The following is a 10,484-nucleotide window of genomic DNA, read 5'->3' as shown; positions in this document are numbered from 1 at the left end:
CAGAAAACATTCATCTTAGCACCTCCTGATAAAAATTTTAAAAAAAAGACGCTGATTTTACCTTACTACTGATTTTTACTAAACTTTTAAGCTTTAGTTTAAGCAACAGGATCACAATTTCTTTCCCCTGTCACTAACATCCAGATTGTTTCAAATACTCAAAAGGGAAGTGCAAAACATCATGCCGTAGGATTTCTATGATTTCTATGCCTTAGCTTCTGCAGTGTTTCTCTACAAAGGGGCCAAGATGACCCTAGCATTCCTGTCTTCACTCTCAGAGCTGTACAAATTATGCTTTTCGATGTATTCTTGAACAAGATCTGGTAGCAAGTAGCGAATGCTGTGGCCCCTTCTAAGGGCTCTCTGGATTTTTGTGGATGAGATATCATTGGTGATCCATTCATTCACCACATGAATGTTGCTGTGGTGTTTCCATAGCACATTAGAGTCATAGATGAATTTCTGAGCATCATTTCCAGCCCGAGTAATACATAGGAGCTCATAGTTGGCCACAATTTGGGTGATGTCTTCACTTTTCAACAAATTAGGAATACCATAAGCACTCCAGTAAATCTGCCCCACACAGCAGCTTGACCTTTGGTTCACCTTTTGGTTTTGGCTCTAGGGATTTTTTTTGACTAGAATCTTGTCTTTGTTCATTTCGCTTCCTCTTCCATCCGGGCCTTTCTAGTGTAGGTGAGTTCTGCTGATGATCACAGTTACTAGCCTCCAGTTTCTCCTGATGGCATGTTAGCAAAGTAACAGTCTCTTTCCACTTTTTCTGAAGACTTTCCCATGTATCAACTTCCACTCACTTGGAATTCTTGGTGGCAAGTTTGGCTATGATGACCCAGTGACAGGCAGGAATGTGTCCTTTCTTCTTATAAGCATCACCAACAGGAAAGATCATGCCTTTGACAACTCTGTATCTTCCTGTTCCATTCATATAGTCCTTGGCCAGCTCAAACAACCTGAGGTGCCTGTTGGCAATAGGACTGAAGGAGCTACAGTACGGAGAACCACTTCAGTCTTCTCTGAATTTTCCATGGTAAGAACTTGAAGTTGTTGATGTAAATGGAAAACTGTGATGCCTCCCTTGTTGTTTTTACAAAGGAAATTCTTTGAATCTGAAGTGTCTTGCACAGTAGACTATTGGAACCATCCCAATTAGTGTGTCAAAAGTCTTCCCTAAGGTGGGCTAGAAAAATGGTTTTATATCCAAATTGTAACTCGCGCCCTCACTGTCCACTGGCCTGAGTGCTCCTGGAGAAAACCCATGTCCAGGATGCCAGTGAGGTGAACACCTTTCCTATTGCATTTTTACTGGACTTTTTCCAGTATTCAGTACAGTAACATGCTGTATAGATTTATAGCCCAGGTGTGTAGTAGGCTATACCATCTGGGTTTGTGTAAGTTCAGTCTATGATGTTCACACAACAATGAAATCATGTAACAATGCATTTCTCAGAATGTATCCATATCATTAGTAACATATGACTGGGTAACAAAAAGTAATTACTTTAACATTGTCATCAACCAAGCTTTTCCACACAAGAGAAAAGCAATAGAAATACAAATTTAAACAATTTAATTAAAACTACTTTAACCTTAATTTTGAATTGAGAATATCAGTATGAACTCATGATGTACTTTGTCTAAAAATACATATTCCCTGGCTCTTCTGAAGAAAAAGTTTTAAAAACAATTACCAATGCAATAGCAATGAACATCTTTCACACCCAGATTGTGACCTCTAAATAGCATTCCCCATTTAAAGAAACTAAAACGTTTTAGAGAAATGACTGATTCTACATCTGGAGCAAGACATGCATAAGATGACTATGGGTCATTCTTACTTTCCCTCCTCCCCTTCCTTCCTTCCTTCCTTCCTTCCTTCCTTCCTTCCTTCCTTCCTTCCTTCCTTCCTCCCCTCTTTCCTTCTCTCTTTCTCTCTCTCTTTCTCTGTGTTCCTTTCTTTAAGGTCTCACTCTGTCACCCAGGCTAGAGTGCAGTGGCATGATGACAGCTCATTGTAACCTTCAACTCCCGGGCTTAAGTGATCCTCCTGCCTCAGCCTCCTGAGTAGCTAGGGCTACAGGCGTGTGCCACCATGCCCAGCTAATTTTTTACTTTATTTTTGTAGAGGCAGAGTCTCACTGTGTTAGGCAGGCTGGCATTGAACTCCTGGCCTCAAACAATCCTAAAGTGCTAGGATAACAGGTGTGAGCCACTGCACTTGGTGCCATCTACATTTTCTCAATGTCAGTTATGCTAATTGTATAAAATGATCTCACTGCCTGTTATTCTATTAGCAAAATTGCTTTGCAGACACCTAAATAGTACTTTCATTAAAAAGGAAATGCACAGAAATTGTAGAACATTATTACCTGTTAAATTTTACCTCTACTTTTTTACAGTAGTGAGAACCCAGCCCTGCATAAGTAAATTTTCTAACCGTGTTTGTTTTCCCACACATGATTTTTGAAGCCCACAGCTATTTCAGTCTTTCAAACTCCTATGCTTTGAAATTCCTATAGTTGAACAGGAGTGGTGGCTGACACCTATAATCCCACCAGTTTGGGAGGCTAAGGCAAGAAGATTGCTTGAGTCCAGGAGTTTGAGACTATAGTGAGCTATGATCATGTCACTATACTCTAGCTTGGGTGGCAGAGCAAGACCCTGTCTCAACAAAAAAAAACAAAAAAAAAGAGAGAGAGAGAAATGCCTGTTGTTGCAGAAAAGCCTCGAATTTTTTCTTTTTCTTTTCCTTTTTTTTTTTTTTTTTTTTTTTGAGATGGAGTCTCACTCTGTTGCCCAGGCTGGAGTGCAGTGGTACAATCTCGGCTCACTGCAACCTGTGTCTCCCAGATTCAAGCAATTTTCCTGCCTCAGCCTCCCAAGTAGCTGGGATTACAGACATGTGCCACCACACCTGGCTAATTTTTGTATTTTTAGTAGAGATGAGGTTTCGCCATGTTGGCCAGGCTGGTCTCAAACTCCTGACCTCAGGTGATCCATCCTCTTTGACTTCCCAAAGTGCTGGGATTACAGGTGTGAGTCACTGTGCCTGGGTGCCTCCAATTTTTTCTGAATGAGGTATAAACTTTGTAGAAAAGAGAGACCCTGTGTCTTTTCTAAACTCTTCCCAAATTATAAATGGCAAGATACAGTTGACTTACTAGGTCACTGTCAACATTAGGATAAAGGGGGAAATGTAGTATAGAGTCCCAGAAAATCTGTAACAATAGAGTTTCCTGACAGTATAACAAACATTTCAAATCAAATATAAAATGTCCCGCTTTCCCAGTAAGTAGAGCTACCCTGGCCCTTTCAGTTACTCTTTGGGGTAATCAACTATCAGTGCATACTCAGCCACAAGAACCCTTCGACAAGATACATCTTACTATCTTCCGTTGCCTGTGGATCCACCCATTTCTTCTCACTTAGTCTAGATATCATAGGATTAGTTAGACCTCAAGCTTCCCAAATGGTGTAGCTCCTAAAATTATAGAGAGAACAGCAGAAACCTTTACCCACATTCTCTATTACTTTCTCAACCCACAAAAGGAGAAAAATATACAATCTAACCCACAAATGGAGGAAAATATACAATCTGGAATAAATCTTAAGGTGTCATCTCCTTTGTCTGTCATCTTTAATGTGCTACAATATCTGGCATTAGGCCCAGAAAATTGAGATTTACTTCCACTTCTCAAAGATCTCTATTTCCTCTACAAAGGAATATTCATCAGTAAGGCGATGCTCTTGGCTCAATTTAGCTTTAAGGGACTTAGACTGGAGCCCTCCATTACAGAAGCTTTCTCCCCTGTGTATTTGTATTAATGTATTCTTTCCTCTTGTCAATCTTCTCCCAGAAAATTTCTCCCTCCCTAATAGCGTTTTCAGTGGACAGACATTAACCATCATCAGTCTTCAATCCTACTTTGTAGTATTTAAATATTCTGATGTCCCTTAGTTCACTAGATTCATTGGTTTGTTCAGTAGATATTTACTGAGCATCTACCAGGCCCTGGTATAGGTCAATAAGCAACACAGAACTCTTCCTTTCATGAAACTAACATCCCAGTGGCTCTTGCAAATATCCTGTGAGATGGCTTCAAACAGGCAGCATGGTATTGTGTCCTAAACAAGCGGAAAAAAGAATCAGACTGGTACATGCATGTTTCCTCTTCGTGAAGCTCTCATTGCTATCCTCTGGGTCCATTTTTCACATAGGTAGGTGGTGCACTCTGCTTCTTACATTCTCAGAAACAGTGCACTGAACTGCAGCTGTTGTGGGAATACATTTAAGAAATGTTAAAAAAGACCACAGGGGAAATGACTCACTTTGTAGAAATTCACATCAATAGTGTCTCTGGAATGATCCACTTTGCTAGATTGGAATACAAACACAATTGCCTCACATTTATTTATTCAATTTATTACCTGCCCTTAGTGACAGGAAGGCCACTTATTTCCTAAGGCCTCCCTGAGCCAGCCTGCTTGGGTAAGAACACTAGGAACTTAGTTCAAAGGCGATCAGTCCTGCAAAAAGCCAGGACAAGAGAGAAAGCTGGGAAGTATGAACAATACACTAACGCCTTGGCTTGGTCTCTGTCACATGAGGTTAAAGATGGGTGCCACACATTCTGATATCAGGACATTTGTTTGTGGCTGCTGTGATGCTCCTACTGATTCAGCTCTCTTCTTCCCATCACCCTGCCAGTGTCCCTCTGGAGCTCTGAGACCACATCTATTTTAGGTCACATTCACACACTCATCTATTTCTCCCTCCAATGCTTAGCACCAAGCCAGGTGGGCCAAAGCTAGAAAAGAACTCAATCCCAGCCTCTTGTCATGCTGGAGCACATAAGTCTTCTCCATAAATCCTTGTTTGGTCTGTCTTAGCATCTCTTCCTGCCACTGGACTACCTCGGCATACCCCAACAGTGAACCTCCCTGTTGCATGCAAAGGAGAAAACCAGATGTTGTTAAGCAACAAACACATGCTCATTTTGGACACCTACACCTACACACAAACTCTCACAGGCAAAGACTGTCTGCCTTACATTTTCACAACTTGGAGGGTCTTTTAAATGATTTTCCTACAGTGAAGCAGTATCCTTCAGGGAACTGTTTTTGGCTGACAGTAAAAGAAGTGGAAGCTCATGACAACACTAACTTTTCATAGAGAAAAGTCTGCTTCTAGCACTATGCATATTGAGTGAGACCAAATCATCGTTACGTAGGGCTTCATTATTCATGAGGGGAGGGCTACATTGTTTGCTTCTCTCCCACCACCTGGTATTTTTACTGAACATTAGCATTTTAATAACTGAGGAAAATATGAATGAGAATATGTTAGTGTACCATTTGTGGTGGCTTTTAGAAAGCATGATGTTGGACAAATGAAAGTCAATGATGATGGTGACATAAGACTTTCTGGGCCACCTATTTGAAGGCTCCTTTCTCCTTCAAACACCTCATTGTTCTGCTACTTTCAATAACACTACATGAACTGCAGAATTAAATCAGAAATCTTTAGCCAGGCATTCAAAGTCTTCTGCAATCTAGGACTTACCCACCTGTTCGTCTTAATTTATCATTATCTTTCTAACTGAATTCTGAACTTTGGCTGTATTTGTTTACTCACTAGTTTATGAACTTACCATGCACAGTTTTAAAGATCAACTTTAATTTGGAATAATTTTTAGATGTACAGAAAAAAATATGAAGTTGGTACAGAGAGTTCCTATATGTCTACTCTTTATCCAGTTTCCCGTAATGTTAACATCTTACATTATCATGATACATTTGTGAAAGTTAAGAAAACAATGTCGGTATATTACTTTTGACTAAACATCAGTTTTCATACTACAGTCCTTTTGCTGTTTCAGGATCCCATCCAGGATAACAAATTATATTTAGACCACGCATCTTTTTTGTTTCTAGTCTCCGTTCATTGCATTTTCCCCCAGGATGCCCTTTTCTCTCCTTTCATATTCTCCAAGGTCCATTCATGTCTTATCTCTGCAAGCTTTTCCTAATTGCTCCTGTCCTGTGTGATTTTTCTAATCTTCAAATTGCAGAACCACTTTTGTCTGGATCACATATCTGGAACACGGCATACACTGACCTGCATTATTATATATCTTTTTATATTTTGTTTGCCAATTAGCTTTTAAGGAAAGGATAATATCTCATTCATTTTCTCATCTCTGGCACATGTGCAGGCATTGTGTTCTGTAAATATTAATGGAATTATTAGAGGCCTAAGGCTACTACATTTATATTTTATAATATACTAAATATAAATATAACTTGACAAATCATAGTAACTAATATTTATTGAGTGCCTACCATATGACAGGCACCTTAAAGGCTTTAGATGTAGCATTAGAGTTAATTCTTTTAATTTGTCCCACGATGTTTTTACTCTGTACACTGGGCTGGGATTTAGAAGCTATTTTGCATCATGTCCTGTCTCTTTACTTTCTGAGGGCAGGAACTTCATATCTTCCTGCCCAGAACTAAAAGGTGAATGTTATAGAACACAATGCCAACTATTTATTTTTCTTCCTTATAACAATATATTCTCTTATAATTTTTTAAATTATAAAAGAAGTTTATGCACATGAAGAAATTCTAAGGTATACATATATAGTAAGAGATAACTTCTTCAATTTTTCCTTCCAATTCATCAAGATCAAATTGTTTAAAATTTTGAACTTGACACAGATTGTTATAAATTTGAATATTTTAAATTATAAATAAACATATTCATGATCTTAAAAATTTCAAACTCCAATTATACAGAAGAATAAATACAAACAGGAAATCTCCATGAGTCCTACTTTTCAGAGGAAACCACTTGTGAAAGTTTACTATTATAAAACCTCCAGGAGTTTTCTATGCATATAAGCTTTTCATGTTTTATTTTTGGCAGGAATGGAATCCGGGCATATCTGATCCTGATATTTCCAAGGTGTTCCTAGACACTTTCTGCTGCCTTGGACATAGTTACCTGTTATTATCCCCCCCATTCTAGCCAATCTCGTTTTCCTGGGCACAAACCAATCCTTCCCCTTTTTCAGGCTTCCTCTTTCTGACTCCAAACAGTAAGTTTTTCTAAGATTTTTTTTTTTTTCTTTCCCTGCATGTTTTCATCCTCAGAGTTTATCCATTCTCTGGGTTGGTTACCATTTTCTCTCACTCTATTTTCTTACGGTCAAACTTCTTTTTGGAGTTTCCCAACCCACACTCATTCCTTAGCCCTCTGAAATCTGACTCACATCCACCACTCCAATAAAATTATATTTGAAGATTCCTGAGACATCACAGAAATTATTTTAGCTCCTACCCCTATGGGCTTCTGGGTACCATTAACTCTTCTTTCTCCATCTAGAAGCACTCCTCCTGGCTTCAGAGGCATTGCAAAATAATAGTGCTAATTCGACCTTTAGGACTGGCACCTCCCCTGTTGACCCTATGGGGTCTCTTGTTCCCCCCTCTTTCTCCAGCCCACACCCCCTCCATCTCCTTGGGGAATTTTTCAGCTCCCCAAACCTCAAACACCATCTAACTCCATCTGTCCAACATGAATTAACCTTTCTTAAATTCTAGTCCCACACTTCCAACTCTCTGTGGGTCATATTCACAATTTTACTTCAACATTAACAGCTCAAAACTTAAAACTCATCCTCTTGATTTTTTATTTTTGTTAATGGTACCGCCACTCTTTTGGTCATCTAGGTAACATATTGGTCATTTTTCTCTCCAGTGACCCTTGAATCCCATCACTGTTTCTCCCATAAGTTCCACTGCTACATGTTTTGCCTCCTTCTCATATCTAGTCCATTATCTCCCCGATTCTCAATTGCACTTTTATAGCCTTCTGATTGTTTTATCTTCATTCCCTTCTTCATTGTCTATCCATCCATAAATTGCTAGGCAAGTCTTCACTAAAGCCCGACTCTGATTATGACACTTCACTGCTGAAAACTCTTCAGTAATGAGCCCAAGAGTGAAAGATAAATTCTTCGGCATGATTTTGGAAACCTGGCATAATAGCCATTCTCAAACTTCTTTGTTTTAGGATCCTTTTTTTTTTTTTTTGAGATGGAGTCTCGCTGTGTTGCCCAGGCTGGAGTACAGTGGCACGATCTCAGCTCACAGGAACCTCTGCCTCCCGGGTTCAAGCGATTATCCTGCCTCAGCCTCCCAAGTAGCTGGGACTACAAGTACGCACCACCATGCCCAACTAGTTTTTTGTATTTTTAGTAGAGACGGGGTTTCACCACATTGGTCAGGCTGGTCTGGAACTCCTGATCTTGTGATCCATCTGCCTCGGCCTCCCAAAGAGCTAGGATTACAAGCGTGAGCCACCGCAACTGGCCAGGGTCCCTTTTCACTCTTAAAAATTATCAAGGACTCCAAGAAACTTAATTATATGGACTATACCTATCACTATTTATTAAATTAGAAGACTGAGGGAACTTTTAACATATTTATTTCTCATATATTTTAAAATAGCAATAACAAACCCATTACATGTTAACATATTTTATGAAAAAATTATTTTTCCAAAACAAAAAAAAATAGAATGGCATTGTTTTTCATTTTTGCAAATTTTCTTATGCCTGACAATAGAAGACGGCTGTAGTCTCATAGCTGCTTGTACGTTCAATCTGCTATGATGTCACACATCATGTAGACTCTGGAACATTCCACTGTGTATTTACAAAAGAGGGAGCATTAAAAGGCAAATAGAGTCTTAGCATTATTGAGAAAACAGTTTTGCCCTCACAGTCTTGTGATAGTGTCCCAGGTTCCCAGAGCCACTGCTAGGTACTTTTCTCTCATTGATCCTCAACCAAACCTCATAGCCAGTTAAAACCAGGCTATCCATCCTCTAAGCAAATTCACATTTTCATGGCTATTCTCTGAAACGAGTAATGTGATCAGAGAATTTTACTTGTACATTGGGGGTACCCTATGGTTAGCCCAGAGTTAAAAAAAAAAAGAGAGAGAGAGAAAGAGAGGGATTTTTTTGTCCTCTGATTGGCTGGAAAGCCTAGAGTGCTTCTAGAGTACTAGAGTCTAGAGTACTGGAAATCAAGGAACTTAAGTGCTTGTGACAATTCTGTAACTAACATTTTATGTGACCTTGGACATCATTTAATATCTTGATTCTCAGTTCTTGAATGTATAAGCCAAGGAAATTAGATGAGATGATCTCTCGGAGAAGTTCGAGATCTAAAATCATCAGTGAGTTGGAATTAAATCACCCAAAGTCTGTTCCGAAGAAGTAGGAGATACCTGCCACTTCCCATCTTTTGTATACCTCTCTCTCTCTCGCTCTCTTTTTCTGAGTTAATCACAAACTACTGTCTTTTTGTGGGTACATAAAAAAATCAGATTCCTTGTTTTTGTAGTTTCTAATGACTGTCTTGAATGGCTTCAGGAAATAATCTGGCTGGGTGCCGGTGGCTCAGGCCTATAATCTCAGCACTTTTGGAGGCTGAAGTGGGAGGATCCCTTGAAGTCAGGAGTTCAAGACCAGATTGGTCAGCATGGTGAAACCCTATCTAAAATAGCTTAACTGCATCTCAGAACAAACGTTTCATTGGGTCTGTTCTTATTGCCTGATTTTTCTCCTCATTATAGATCATATTCTTCTTCTTTGCGTGCCTGTCAATTTTGATTGGATGTCAGACATTGTGAATTTCCTATTGTTCCTTGCAAGACATTTCTTCATTCCTTTACATATTCTTGAACTTTGTTCTGAGATGCAGTTAAGCTACTTGAAAACAATTTGATATTTTCGATGCTTGCTTTTAAGGTCATTCAGGTGGGAACAGAGCAGCATTTAGTCTAGAGCTAATTTGGCCCCATTAGTGAAGCAATGCCTTTCTGAGTACTCTATGGCCCTGTCTAATACAGGTTTTTCCATTCTGACTGCAATAGCCCTTTGTGTGATCTCTGGGGATTATTGTGCCTGTTCCTTTCTGGTGATTCTTTCTCTGGTTCTCAGCATATACATTCACTGATAAATAATTAACTGAAGATTCAAGGAGAACCCTCTGCAGGTATCTGGAGCTCTGTCTGTGCAGATCTCTTCTCTGTGCAACAATTTTTCTGCTACTCAGTCCTACAAATTCTAGCTGCCTTGGCTTCCCCGAATCCTTAGCCCTGTCCCCTTAACACTGGGAGTCTGCAGGCTGTTTTAGATCCTCATTCCTGCACTGCAGCCTGGAAGCTGCCTTTCAGCATTAATTTGGGAGCAATTCTAGGGCTTGCTTTGTAAATTTCCATTTTCTCAGAGATTGCTTTCTTGAGCTGCCTGATGTCCAATGTACAAAAACTGTTGTTTCATGTCTTACATCAACTTGTAGTAAGTTTGAAAGTTTTGTCTCTCACATGTAATCTTTGATCAATCGGGAATAGATTTTTATTTCTACTGGTCTATTGTAGATTTATAGACA

At 39.4% G+C, this 10,484-nt stretch overlaps 1 pseudogene; it reads right to left on the bottom strand.

Moving 5' to 3' along the window:
* Positions 1–204: 204 nt before the first annotated feature.
* LOC100605389 lies at positions 205–1,047 on the bottom strand (annotated as a pseudogene).
* Between the last annotated feature and the right edge of the window lie 9,437 nt (positions 1,048–10,484).

Source organism: Nomascus leucogenys, chromosome 7b (assembly GCF_006542625.1).
Source record: "Nomascus leucogenys isolate Asia chromosome 7b, Asia_NLE_v1, whole genome shotgun sequence".
Lineage (NCBI taxonomy): Eukaryota > Metazoa > Chordata > Mammalia > Primates > Hylobatidae > Nomascus > Nomascus leucogenys.
This window is presented reverse-complemented; position numbering and strand designations above follow the sequence as displayed.